Source organism: Hyla sarda, unplaced genomic scaffold (assembly GCF_029499605.1).
Source record: "Hyla sarda isolate aHylSar1 unplaced genomic scaffold, aHylSar1.hap1 scaffold_1113, whole genome shotgun sequence".
Classification (NCBI taxonomy): domain Eukaryota; kingdom Metazoa; phylum Chordata; class Amphibia; order Anura; family Hylidae; genus Hyla; species Hyla sarda.
In genome coordinates, this window is record NW_026607734.1 from 26,044 (window position 1) to 40,432 (window position 14,389).

At 45.1% G+C, this 14,389-nt stretch overlaps 1 non-coding gene and 3 pseudogenes across 1 annotated transcript; all 4 read left to right on the top strand.

Moving 5' to 3' along the window:
• Nucleotides 1-2,022: 2,022 nt before the first annotated feature.
• Nucleotides 2,023-2,182, top strand: LOC130301205 (U2 spliceosomal RNA; annotated as a pseudogene).
• A 697-nt stretch (nucleotides 2,183-2,879) lies between these two features.
• On the top strand, nucleotides 2,880-3,059 carry LOC130301201 (U2 spliceosomal RNA; annotated as a pseudogene).
• Nucleotides 3,060-5,137: 2,078 nt separating this feature from the next.
• On the top strand, nucleotides 5,138-5,328 carry LOC130301157 (U2 spliceosomal RNA). Its single transcript, XR_008851841.1, has one exon. It is a non-coding gene; the product is annotated as a U2 spliceosomal RNA (small nuclear RNA).
• A 7,058-nt stretch (nucleotides 5,329-12,386) lies between these two features.
• On the top strand, nucleotides 12,387-12,595 carry LOC130301202 (U2 spliceosomal RNA; annotated as a pseudogene).
• The last annotated feature ends 1,794 nt before the right edge of the window (nucleotides 12,596-14,389 follow it).

Below are 14,389 nucleotides of genomic sequence, written 5' to 3' on the forward strand. Positions count from 1 at the left end.
CAGCTAGCCAGCCCTGTGGGCCTTGCTGCTGCTGCTGCTGCAGCCAAAAAACAAAAGGTGGTGCTGCTGCTGCTTCTGCTTCTGCTTGTGTCTGGCCGCTGTTGGAGCGTCCAGGCACAGGACTTCTGCTGCTGCTGACTAAATGGCCTCCTTAATTGGATCATTTGAGTAGCCAGCACACCTGTGCAGGTAGGGCATGACATGATAGGCAGCTGCCTTGATAGCGGGTGGGTGCTGAATGTTCCTAATTGACAAAATAAGATTAATGCTTATGAAGAAATATAAAATCTCATCCCTTCCCCAATATCGCGCCACACCCCTACCCCTTAATTCCCTGGTTGAACTTGATGGACATATGTCTTTTTTCGACCGTACTAACTATGTAACTATGTAACATAACATGGGGGGGGGGTCTCCTGGCTGTTCACACAGGTGTGTCATTGCTGTACATTGACCATGCATTGCTTCTGTGGTATTGCAAAGGCAAAGACAAATGCTTCCAGCCATCCATTGCACTAATGGATTGGTCATCAGCTGGCTGTCTATGTCCCGCATCAATATAGACCAAAGTACAGAGGGTTAGGCTATGCTATTGTGCACCTACCTGATGCATCAGAAGGTGCGAGGCCCTTGCTAAATTCTGTGCACAGACTTTGAGATCTATGCTTTAGACTGTATCTAAACCTGCTCCAACATGGACTGACATTCTGGCCTACTTTCAGCCGATGCGACTTGTCTGTCGCTGAACAGTCGCTTTTTATGTATTCAGCACCTATGTATAATGTTGTAAAAATGCTCTAGAAGCTAAAGTCGCAGAAATGTCACACATATTTGGCCTGCAACTTTCTGTGCGACAAATTCAGACAGGAAAAATCAGTATAAATCCTTAGAAAATTATCCCCCAGTGTCTCCATCTGCTGGCGGTATTGAATAAGCATTGCTGCACTGATGGGGTATGCATTAGACGAAAAAAAAGAAGAAAAAGAAGAATAATACGCCCAGAAAAGAGGCGAAAAGGAGAAAAACGTAAAAAAACGTGAAAAAAAAGTAAGAGGAAGAGAAGGGAAAAAAAGGTGGAAATGGGTTTAAAAGTGATTTCGGCGGAGAAATATATATATATATATATATATATATATATATATATATATACGAGCACACACACACATATATATAAACGTATTCTCCGTTGAGATATTGCAGCCGCTGCTGTGTCCAGGCCCAGGAGCCTTAGCACTGTGCTGTGATGTCACTCAATACCACTGACATCACTAGGTGTAAACAACATCTCTCCTTTGCTGTGTATGTGACTATGGAGCTGTTTGGTGATGTCGTCTATTATGGCCTTCATAGAAGCAACAGGAGATTGTTGCATCCATCTAGAACCCTCAGAACTACAGTGCTATGATGTCACTCACTTCCACAGGCCTTGCAGAGTGTAAACAACAACAACCCAGCTTTGTTGTGTATGTAACCATAGGGATTTGTGATGTCACCTAGAACCTTCAGAGCAGCGACAGCTTTATGAGGAGCATCAGCACTGCTCTGCCTGAGCAGAACCATCACCGCCATAGGTTGTCAAATAACCCGGGTTTAACCCACACAGGTAAGTCCAATGGGGTGCAGGCATGTCCTCTATGCTTACAGCTTCCCGTGGGTGTTGGTTTGATACCGTTTGGGGACAGCCAAGGAGGCATCTGCAGGCAACAAAGGTAGGTGTGTGCTTGTGTGTGTGTTTCCTATGCAGATCCTAAGCCCAGTGTCACATGCAAGTAGGAGGAGTAAGAAGGGTTCCTGGCAAATCCGGGTTATGGATTGCATTTAAAAAGGCCCCGTGGGAGTGCAATGGGCCCCTGTCTTGCTGCTTAGCAATAATGGTATGGGTTTAGGTTCTGCTGTGTGTACTGGTGGTTGACTGCCCCCCAGCCCAGAGTGTGCATGGAAAATTGTCTGGCAGCCTCCCTGACAGCAAGCAGTGATAGTGCCCATGAAGGGGACCTTGTTGGGCCCGCCCCTTTCACGGTTATCGCTTCTCGGCCTTTTGGCTAAGATCAAGTGTAGTATCTGTTCTTATCAGTTTTCATGCTGGTGGGGATGGGTGCTGCATGGAGGATGCAGGTGTACCAGGGCTTTCCGGGGCTGGTTCTGAGGAATCAGCTCGACGGCTGCCCCGATGTGACCTGTTCCCTCCGGGTCTCGCCATGAGGCTGAGAGGGTCTAGAGCCGAGGTACTTTTGTGCCTCGGGGAGTGGTGACCCCGAGGTGCCGAAACTCACTGGGAGAATAGGCTCACTGAGTTGAAGCACGGGCACCATAATCTCTTCACCTTGTGGCACTCACCTCTTGATTCCCGGCCTTCTGGCTAGGATCAGAGAAATTTTTATAGATCCGGCCGGATGTCCGGGCAGTATATCTGCACACATTCACTTATTTATTTCTTTTTTGTCTCACTGTGTCACTTTTTGCGTGTTGTGTGTTCACAGGATTTGTCAGGATGCGGTAGCCCTTCTGGGTGTCCCTCCTGGCGGTCTAGGGGAGGTGTGTGTGTGGCCATTAGGTTCCGCACCTCCCTGCAAACACCCCGGGTACTCCTGCTTTGGCAGGGTACCTACCGTAATCGGCTCTGCGGGCAGATACCTTGGCCAACGCCAAGGGGGATGCCGGGAGCATTTGTGGTCCCCTAGTAGCTTCGGCGAAAAGGGACATCGAACCTGGAACCTCGCAGGTACCTTTTGGTCCGGAGGTGAAGGGTAAGGTTTGTTGGGGGGCCTCTCTCCTATCGGAGAAGGGCTTGCGATAGACCGCATCCTTTGTGCACGTTTTTTTTTAGTGTAACACGTTTGCACTTTTTCTTGCACTTTGGGTGAATCGAAAGCACGTTCCTCGGCTTTAGATAAAAAAAAAAAAAATCTGTTCTTATCAGTTTAATATCTGATACGTCCCCTATCTGGGGACCATATATTAAATGGATTTTTGAGAACGGGGGCCGATTTCGAAGCTTGCTTCCGTCGCCCTATGCATTGACCCGATATGGCAGTATCTTCGGGTACAGTGCACCACCCCCTTACAGGGTTAAAAAGAAAGATTCCTACTTTCATTGCTACCTGCTTGCTGGCTAGCCAGCTAGCCAGCCCTGTGGGCCTTGCTGCTGCTGCTGCTGCAGCCAAAAAACAAAAGGTGGTGCTGCTGCTGCTTCTGCTTCTGCTTGTGTCTGGCCGCTGTTGGAGCGTCCAGGCACAGGACTTCTGCTGCTGCTGACTAAATGGCCTCCTTAATTGGATCATTTGAGTAGCCAGCACACCTGTGCAGGTAGGGCATGACATGATAGGCAGCTGCCTTGATAGCGGGTGGGTGCTGAATGTTCCTAATTGACAAAATAAGATTAATGCTTATGAAGAAATATAAAATCTCATCCCTTCCCCAATATCGCGCCACACCCCTACCCCTTAATTCCCTGGTTGAACTTGATGGACATATGTCTTTTTTCGACCGTACTAACTATGTAACTATGTAACATAACATGGGGGGGGGGTCTCCTGGCTGTTCACACAGGTGTGTCATTGCTGTACATTGACCATGCATTGCTTCTGTGGTATTGCAAAGGCAAAGACAAATGCTTCCAGCCATCCATTGCACTAATGGATTGGTCATCAGCTGGCTGTCTATGTCCCGCATCAATATAGACCAAAGTACAGAGGGTTAGGCTATGCTATTGTGCACCTACCTGATGCATCAGAAGGTGCGAGGCCCTTGCTAAATTCTGTGCACAGACTTTGAGATCTATGCTTTAGACTGTATCTAAACCTGCTCCAACATGGACTGACATTCTGGCCTACTTTCAGCCGATGCGACTTGTCTGTCGCTGAACAGTCGCTTTTTATGTATTCAGCACCTATGTATAATGTTGTAAAAATGCTCTAGAAGCTAAAGTCGCAGAAATGTCACACATATTTGGCCTGCAACTTTCTGTGCGACAAATTCAGACAGGAAAAATCAGTATAAATCCTTAGAAAATTATCCCCCAGTGTCTCCATCTGCTGGCGGTATTGAATAAGCATTGCTGCACTGATGGGGTATGCATTAGACGAAAAAAAAGAAGAAAAAGAAGAATAATACGCCCAGAAAAGAGGCGAAAAGGAGAAAAACGTAAAAAAACGTGAAAAAAAAGTAAGAGGAAGAGAAGGGAAAAAAAGGTGGAAATGGGTTTAAAAGTGATTTCGGCGGAGAAATATATATATATATATATATATATATATATATATATATACGCGCACACACACACATATATATAAACGTATTCTCCGTTGAGATATTGCAGCCGCTGCTGTGTCCAGGCCCAGGAGCCTTAGCACTGTGCTGTGATGTCACTCAATACCACTGACATCACTAGGTGTAAACAACATCTCTCCTTTGCTGTGTATGTGACTATGGAGCTGTTTGGTGATGTCGTCTATTATGGCCTTCATAGAAGCAACAGGAGATTGTTGCATCCATCTAGAACCCTCAGAACTACAGTGCTATGATGTCACTCACTTCCACAGGCCTTGCAGAGTGTAAACAACAACAACCCAGCTTTGTTGTGTATGTAACCATAGGGATTTGTGATGTCACCTAGAACCTTCACAGCAGCGACAGCTTTATGAGGAGCATCAGCACTGCTCTGCCTGAGCAGAACCATCACCGCCATAGGTTGTCAAATAACCCGGGTTTAACCCACACAGGTAAGTCCAATGGGGTGCAGGCATGTCCTCTATGCTTACAGCTTCCCGTGGGTGTTGGTTTGATACCGTTTGGGGACAGCCAAGGAGGCATCTGCAGGCAACAAAGGTAGGTGTGTGCTTGTGTGTGTGTTTCCTATGCAGATCCTAAGCCCAGTGTCACATGCAAGTAGGAGGAGTAAGAAGGGTTCCTGGCAAATCCGGGTTATGGATTGCATTTAAAAAGGCCCCGTGGGAGTGCAATGGGCCCCTGTCTTGCTGCTTAGCAATAATGGTATGGGTTTAGGTTCTGCTGTGTGTACTGGTGGTTGACTGTCCCCCAGCCCAGAGTGTGCATGGAAAATTGTCTGGCAGCCTCCCTGACAGCAAGCAGTGATAGTGCCCATGAAGGGGACCTTGTTGGGCCCGCCCCTTTCACGGTTATCGCTTCTCGGCCTTTTGGCTAAGATCAAGTGTAGTATCTGTTCTTATCAGTTTAATATCTGATACGTCCCCTATCTGGGGACCATATATTAAATGGATTTTTGAGAACGGGGGCCGATTTCGAAGCTTGCTTCCGTCGCCCTATGCATTGACCCGATATGGCAGTATCTTCGGGTACAGTGCACCACCCCCTTACAGGGTTAAAAAGAAAGATTCCTACTTTCATTGCTACCTGCTTGCTGGCTAGCCAGCTAGCCAGCCCTGTGGGCCTTGCTGCTGCTGCTGCTGCAGCCAAAAAACAAAAGGTGGTGCTGCTGCTGCTGCTTCTGCTTCTGCTTGTGTCTGGCCGCTGTTGGAGCGTCCAGGCACAGGACTTCTGCTGCTGCTGACTAAATGGCCTCCTTAATTGGATCATTTGAGTAGCCAGCACACCTGTGCAGGTAGGGCATGACATGATAGGCAGCTGCCTTGATAGCGGGTGGGTGCTGAATGTTCCTAATTGACAAAATAAGATTAATGCTTATGAAGAAATATAAAATCTCATCCCTTCCCCAATATCGCGCCACACCCCTACCCCTTAATTCCCTGGTTGAACTTGATGGACATATGTCTTTTTTCGACCGTACTAACTATGTAACTATGTAACATAACATGGGGGGGGGGTCTCCTGGCTGTTCACACAGGTGTGTCATTGCTGTACATTGACCATGCATTGCTTCTGTGGTATTGCAAAGGCAAAGACAAATGCTTCCAGCCATCCATTGCACTAATGGATTGGTCATCAGCTGGCTGTCTATGTCCCGCATCAATATAGACCAAAGTACAGAGGGTTAGGCTATGCTATTGTGCACCTACCTGATGCATCAGAAGGTGCGAGGCCCTTGCTAAATTCTGTGCACAGACTTTGAGATCTATGCTTTAGACTGTATCTAAACCTGCTCCAACATGGACTGACATTCTGGCCTACTTTCAGCCGATGCGACTTGTCTGTCGCTGAACAGTCGCTTTTTATGTATTCAGCACCTATGTATAATGTTGTAAAAATGCTCTAGAAGCTAAAGTCGCAGAAATGTCACACATATTTGGCCTGCAACTTTCTGTGCGACAAATTCAGACAGGAAAAATCAGTATAAATCCTTAGAAAATTATCCCCCAGTGTCTCCATCTGCTGGCGGTATTGAATAAGCATTGCTGCACTGATGGGGTATGCATTAGACGAAAAAAAAGAAGAAAAAGAAGAATAATACGCCCAGAAAAGAGGCGAAAAGGAGAAAAACGTAAAAAAACGTGAAAAAAAAGTAAGAGGAAGAGAAGGGAAAAAAAGGTGGAAATGGGTTTAAAAGTGATTTCGGCGGAGAAATATATATATATATATATATATATATATATATATATATATATATATATACGCGCACACACACACATATATATAAACGTATTCTCCGTTGAGATATTGCAGCCGCTGCTGTGTCCAGGCCCAGGAGCCTTAGCACTGTGCTGTGATGTCACTCAATACCACTGACATCACTAGGTGTAAACAACATCTCTCCTTTGCTGTGTATGTGACTATGGAGCTGTTTGGTGATGTCGTCTATTATGGCCTTCATAGAAGCAACAGGAGATTGTTGCATCCATCTAGAACCCTCAGAACTACAGTGCTATGATGTCACTCACTTCCACAGGCCTTGCAGAGTGTAAACAACAACAACCCAGCTTTGTTGTGTATGTAACCATAGGGATTTGTGATGTCACCTAGAACCTTCACAGCAGCGACAGCTTTATGAGGAGCATCAGCACTGCTCTGCCTGAGCAGAACCATCACCGCCATAGGTTGTCAAATAACCCGGGTTTAACCCACACAGGTAAGTCCAATGGGGTGCAGGCATGTCCTCTATGCTTACAGCTTCCCGTGGGTGTTGGTTTGATACCGTTTGGGGACAGCCAAGGAGGCATCTGCAGGCAACAAAGGTAGGTGTGTGCTTGTGTGTGTGTTTCCTATGCAGATCCTAAGCCCAGTGTCACATGCAAGTAGGAGGAGTAAGAAGGGTTCCTGGCAAATCCGGGTTATGGATTGCATTTAAAAAGGCCCCGTGGGAGTGCAATGGGCCCCTGTCTTGCTGCTTAGCAATAATGGTATGGGTTTAGGTTCTGCTGTGTGTACTGGTGGTTGACTGCCCCCCAGCCCAGAGTGTGCATGGAAAATTGTCTGGCAGCCTCCCTGACAGCAAGCAGTGATAGTGCCCATGAAGGGGACCTTGTTGGGCCCGCCCCTTTCACGGTTATCGCTTCTCGGCCTTTTGGCTCAGATCAAGTGTAAACTTGGTCTGGGTCAGGGGTGCGTGTTTCTCTGCTTGCAGAGGGTTTTTTCAGGAGGCGATACTGTGGTCTCAGACCGACAGAGAAGATGGCAGCTGGATTCGTTAAGAACACTATTCGGGTGAAGGTGGAGGTTTCTGATGTGGAGAAGAATAAGATCACGTTTGTGGGGCGTCGTTTGGTGGAGGACATGGCCGGGATACCGATGAAGGACGTCTTTTGCTTACAGGAAAGTAAGCGGCAAGGTATATATGATGTGAGTTTCTACACTATTAATGGGTGCCTGTCCTTTTACCAGAGCCTGCGTGAGAATGTGGAAAATACCATTATGAAGAATGTGTCATTTGAGCCTTTGTTTGAGTTGGAGGAGAAACCCCTTTTAGTCCGTGTATACAACCCGTTTATGGATGTGAAGTTGGTGGAAAATTTTTTGAAGCAGTACTGTGAGACTGTCAGAGGAGGGATTGCACAGAAGAGCATATTGGGAGTGTTTAATGCGGTGTATAAGTTTTTGGTGAAGTTGAAGCAAGATGCCAGTGGAATTTACGGAGTGCAGCATCCCCCGGCGAGTTTTTCTATTGCGGGGCAGAGAGGTTATCTTACCTACCCTGGGCAGCCCATGTTCTGCAGAAAGTGCCATATGTTTGGGCATGTGAAGGAGAATTGTGCGGCTGTGAGAGTGTGCAGGAATTGCCAGAAAGAGGGACATGAGGCCAATGCGTGTCCTGAGCCAAAAAAATGCCATGTATGTGGAGAGGCTGGACATGTGATGAGAGAGTGCCCGGAAGAGAGAAAAAGGAGGGAGGAGGAGAAGATCGAAAGACAGAAAGAGGTAGAAAGGAAGCAGGAGGAGGGAAAGAGATACCTGGAAGAGAGAGATAAAATGGAGACAAGTGCTGTGATGGAGGGGACTCCAGTTTTGGAGGGGACTCCAGTTTTGGAGGGGTCTCCAATTTTGGAGGGAAATCCAATTTTGGAGGGAAAGCCCATTTTGGAGGGAAAACCCGTTTTGGCGGGAAAACCTGGACTTAAGCTTATGGAGAGCAAGACTGTGGCTGTGGTGCAGAAGGAGTTGGAGGAAGAGATGGAGAATGAGCCTGTGATTGAAGATTTTACTACCGATTCAGAGAGTGCTGTGTCTTCAGGAAGGCATAGAGGGAAGAAAGTGGCGGATGATTTGTGTCACAGGTATCCAAAAAAAGCGAGAAAGAAAGAATGGGCTGAGAGGAGTGAGGAGACTTCGTTTAGTTCGAGAAACCCTTTCGAACCATTATTTAGATCCGAGGTGGATCAGGAAGGTCATGGACAAGTACCGCTTGGTACCTTAACCCGTAGAACATCGCATTGATTGGTGTTTTCTTTTGTATATAGGTGATTGTTTTGTTGTGTTTTTTTCCTTTGTTTTTTTTCATATGGGGATAGTAGTATGTCTTTTAAAATAATTTCATCTAATGTTAGGGTGTTTAGGAGTAGGGTTAGGAGGGCTGCAATTTTGCAGGAGTTGGCAGGTATGGGGGCTGATGTTATTTGTGTACAAGAGTGTGGGTTGGTGGAAGAGGTAGGGAAGGGGGAGTGGGGATATGGGGATTCTGTGTGGTCTATGTCTTCTGTAAATAGGAATGATGGGGTTGGTGTGTTATTTAAGGATAAGAGGTTCAAGGTAGAGAGCCATACAGTGATTGAAGAGGGAAGGTGTTTGATGGTTAAGGTGGAGGTGGGTGGAGTTAAGGTTCGAATATTTAATGTGTATGCGTCTGTTAAGAAGAATGAGAGGGTGGAGTTGTTTGAGAAGTTAAAGTTGTTTTTGCCGGGGAGAGAGCCTATGGTATGTGTGGGGGATTTCAATTGTGAGATTGAAGGGAGTAAGATCGATGTATCTGGTAGGATGTTGAGGAATGTGGTGAATGATTTGAGGTTGCAAGATGTGGCTAAGTTGTGTAATGTTGATGTGTGTCCGACTTATTTTTCAGATAGGGGAAAGTGTGCTTCAAGATTGGATATGTGTTTTGTGTCAAAAGGAGTGGTGGGTAGGGAGTATATGCAAATGAAGGTATTGTATTCAGATCATGAGTGTGTAAGATGTGATTTGGGGTTTAATGTGGAATGTTTGAGTGGGCGGGGTTTATGGAAATTGAATGTTAGTTTGATGGAGGAGGGAGGGGTGTATGAGAGGTATGTGAAGAAGTATGAGGTTTGGAAGAGGAGGAAAGCTGATTTTGTGGATGTATTGCAGTGGTGGAGTTGGGTGAAGGAGAGAACGCATGTTTTCTTTAAAAGAGAGGGGTATAAGAGAGCTGCGGGAAAGAGAAGAAGGTATGAGTGGCTGCAGAAGAGATTGATCTTTTTGAAAAAATGGAGGAAGAGTGGTGGTTGTGTGGAGAGTGAGATTGAAGAGATTAAGAAGGAAGTAGAGAAGTGGATGTTGGAGAGAGGAAGAGAGATTGTGTATCAGGCTAAGTTGAATAAGTTGGAGAAGGGTGAGAGATGCTCAAGGTTTTTCTTTAAAAGGGTGTCTGGTAAAAGAGAGGAGTTGATAGAGGTGTATGATAAGGATGGTGTGATGGTTAAAGGAAAAAGAGTGTTGAGTGTGGTTGAGGATTTTTATAAGGATTTATATGCTGAGAAGGAGTGTGATATGGGTCTGCAGTCTGAGGTGATTGGGAAGATTGAGAGCAGAGTGCATGACAGGGAGGCAGATAGCCTGGTGAAAGGTGTGGGAGTGAAAGAATTGGAGTTGGTGATTAAAAGTATGGCTAGAAATAAGACACCAGGTGAGGATGGGTTGCCGGTGGAATTTTATGCTAGAATGTGGGAGACGGTTAAAGTGGATTTGGTGGAGATTTATGATTTTGTGTGCAAGAATGGTAGATTGGAGGAAAGTATGAAGAGTGGAGTGGTGGTATTGATCTTTAAAAAAGGGGATAGAAAGGATGTGAGGAATTGGAGACCGATTACGTTATTGAATGTTGATTATAAAATTCTTGCAAAGGTGTTGGCGAATAGAATGAGGGATGTGATTGATCAGGTGATTGGAGAAGAACAAGTATGTGGTGTGCCAAAAAGAAGAATAAGTGAGAATTTGGGTTTGTTGCGTGATGTATTATGGGATTGCTTGGGTAGAGATCAGTGTGTTGGAGTGTTGTCTTTGGATTTTGAGAAAGCTTTTGATAGGTTGTCACATGAGTTTTTATTTAAAGTGTTGGATAGAATGGGTTTTCCGGAAGGTTTTGTTAAAATGATTAGAGTATTGTATGATGGAGTGTATAGTAAAGTATTAATTAATGGCTGGGTTAGTAAGAAAGTGAATGTGTGTTCTGGAGTGAGACAGGGGTGTCCCCTGTCACCCTTGGTCTTTATATGTGCGATAGAGCCTTTGTTGGAGTTGTTGAGAAGGGATAAGTGTATGAGAGGTGTGAGGATTCCTGGGAGTGGTGGGAGAGACTTGAAAGTGTTGGCATATATGGATGATGTTTGTGTGATCTGTGAGTATGTTGGAGCTTTGCAGAGAGCAAAGTTGTTGGCTGGGTATTTTTGCGGTGCTTCTGGTTTTAGAGTTAATTGGGATAAGAGTGAGTATAAGGTTTTTGGAAGGATGTATGAAGTAGAGGATGTAGGGGTGAAATGTGTAGACGGAGCGATTAAGGTGTTGGGAGTTAAATTTGATGAGAGGCTGGATGGAAGAGAAAGTTGGGAAGAGGTTGGTGTTAGAATAAAGAGGAAGTTGGATTTTTGGAGTATGAGAGAGTTGTCAATGATTGGTAAGATTGTGGTGATCAAGAGTGTGATATTGCCGATCCTGTTGTATGTGGCTTTGGTGTTTCCACCAGGTTATATGACACTGAGAAAGTTGAATAGGATTTTGTTTGTATTTTTCTGGGGGTCAAAAGTGGAGAAGGTGAGAAGAGAGAATGTGATGAAATAGTGTAGGAATGGAGGAATGAATTTTCCTAATGTTGAAGTGTATCTGGGGATTAATCTATTGTTTGCTGTGAGGAGAAGTATGGGAGAGCAGTGGAAATTTGCATGTATGATGAGGTTTCTAGGAGGGGGTGTGTTATGCAGATTAGGGTGGATGGAGAGAGATCTGAGAAAGCCGTATGCTTTGGGGAGTCCTGGTTGGTATGGGTTTGTTGAGGTGTTCATGAGAAAGTTTGGTTTGATAGGTGTGAGACAGGATGTGTTAAAGGAGAAGAAGATTATGGTGAAGTGTATTAGGGAGAAGGAAGTTCAGTGTAATATTAATATGGTGAGAGGACAGAATGTGAGTAAAGTGTGGAAGAGTTTGCAGACAGATGGTATGACTAATAGACAGAGAGAGATTGTATGGCAGAGTTTGCATGGTGCATTGCCAGTAAGAGAGGTACAGAAGAGTCGGGGGATTGGAAGGAGTGAGAGATGTCCGAGAGAGGGTTGTGGAGGGAATGAGAGTATTATGCATTTGTTTTGGAATTGTGATAGAGCGCAAGAAGTGTGGAAGGGAATTGGTCCGTTGGCCAAAGAATTGATGGGGGTAAGAAAGTGGTCTTTTGAAGTGATTATGTTTGGTCTGGCGGTGGTAGGTGGGAGGAAGGAGAGAATGTTATATGTGTTGTTAGCGATAATTAAGGAGGTATTGTGGGATGTTAGGAATTTGTATATATTTAAGAAGAAGGATGTGTCGGTTGAAGAGTGTATGAGAATGATATTAGATAGATTGCATACTGTATATTTGTGGGATAAGAAGAGATTTGGAGAGGATGATGCGGAGGGGACTTGGAAGTTTTTAAAATGGAGACACGTGGTGAGGGTTTGAGGGTGGTGTGTTGTTATGCTATGTACTTTGTTTTTGGGTGTATTTTGTTATATGTTGATAAAGTAACCTAATGATGAGTTTGATGAATTGTGACTAAGTTCAGTAAATCTGAGAGGCAAACGTGAAGTAAACCTGAACGATTAAGTTTTAATTCAAACCTGAAGGTTTTAAAAAAAAAAAAAAAAAAAAAAAAAAATCTGTTCTTATCAGTTTAATATCTGATACGTCCCCTATCTGGGGACCATATATTAAATGGATTTTTGAGAACGGGGGCCGATTTCGAAGCTTGCTTCCGTCGCCCTATGCATTGACCCGATATGGCAGTATCTTCGGGTACAGTGCACCACCCCCTTACAGGGTTAAAAAGAAAGATTCCTACTTTCATTGCTACCTGCTTGCTGGCTAGCCAGCTAGCCAGCCCTGTGGGCCTTGCTGCTGCTGCTGCTGCAGCCAAAAAACAAAAGGTGGTGCTGCTGCTGCTTCTGCTTCTGCTTGTGTCTGGCCGCTGTTGGAGCGTCCAGGCACAGGACTTCTGCTGCTGCTGACTAAATGGCCTCCTTAATTGGATCATTTGAGTAGCCAGCACACCTGTGCAGGTAGGGCATGACATGATAGGCAGCTGCCTTGATAGCGGGTGGGTGCTGAATGTTCCTAATTGACAAAATAAGATTAATGCTTATGAAGAAATATAAAATCTCATCCCTTCCCCAATATCGCGCCACACCCCTACCCCTTAATTCCCTGGTTGAACTTGATGGACATATGTCTTTTTTCGACCGTACTAACTATGTAACTATGTAACATAACATGGGGGGGGGGGGGGGGGGGGTCTCCTGGCTGTTCACACAGGTGTGTCATTGCTGTACATTGACCATGCATTGCTTCTGTGGTATTGCAAAGGCAAAGACAAATGCTTCCAGCCATCCATTGCACTAATGGATTGGTCATCAGCTGGCTGTCTATGTCCCGCATCAATATAGACCAAAGTACAGAGGGTTAGGCTATGCTATTGTGCACCTACCTGATGCATCAGAAGGTGCGAGGCCCTTGCTAAATTCTGTGCACAGACTTTGAGATCTATGCTTTAGACTGTATCTAAACCTGCTCCAACATGGACTGACATTCTGGCCTACTTTCAGCCGATGCGACTTGTCTGTCGCTGAACAGTCGCTTTTTATGTATTCAGCACCTATGTATAATGTTGTAAAAATGCTCTAGAAGCTAAAGTCGCAGAAATGTCACACATATTTGGCCTGCAACTTTCTGTGCGACAAATTCAGACAGGAAAAATCAGTATAAATCCTTAGAAAATTATCCCCCAGTGTCTCCATCTGCTGGCGGTATTGAATAAGCATTGCTGCACTGATGGGGTATGCATTAGACGAAAAAAAAGAAGAAAAAGAAGAATAATACGCCCAGAAAAGAGGCGAAAAGGAGAAAAACGTAAAAAAACGTGAAAAAAAAGTAAGAGGAAGAGAAGGGAAAAAAAGGTGGAAATGGGTTTAAAAGTGATTTCGGCGGAGAAATATATATATATATATATATATATATATATATATATATATATACGCGCACACACACACATATATATAAACGTATTCTCCGTTGAGATATTGCAGCCGCTGCTGTGTCCAGGCCCAGGAGCCTTAGCACTGTGCTGTGATGTCACTCAATACCACTGACATCACTAGGTGTAAACAACATCTCTCCTTTGCTGTGTATGTGACTATGGAGCTGTTTGGTGATGTCGTCTATTATGGCCTTCATAGAAGCAACAGGAGATTGTTGCATCCATCTAGAACCCTCAGAACTACAGTGCTATGATGTCACTCACTTCCACAGGCCTTGCAGAGTGTAAACAACAACAACCCAGCTTTGTTGTGTATGTAACCATAGGGATTTGTGATGTCACCTAGAACCTTCACAGCAGCGACAGCTTTATGAGGAGCATCAGCACTGCTCTGCCTGAGCAGAACCATCACCGCCATAGGTTGTCAAATAACCCGGGTTTAACCCACACAGGTAAGTCCAATGGGGTGCAGGCATGTCCTCTATGCTTACAGCTTCCCGTGGGTGTTGGTTTGATACCGTTTGGGGACAGCCAAGGAGGCATCTGCAGGCAACAAAGGTAGGTGTGTGCTTG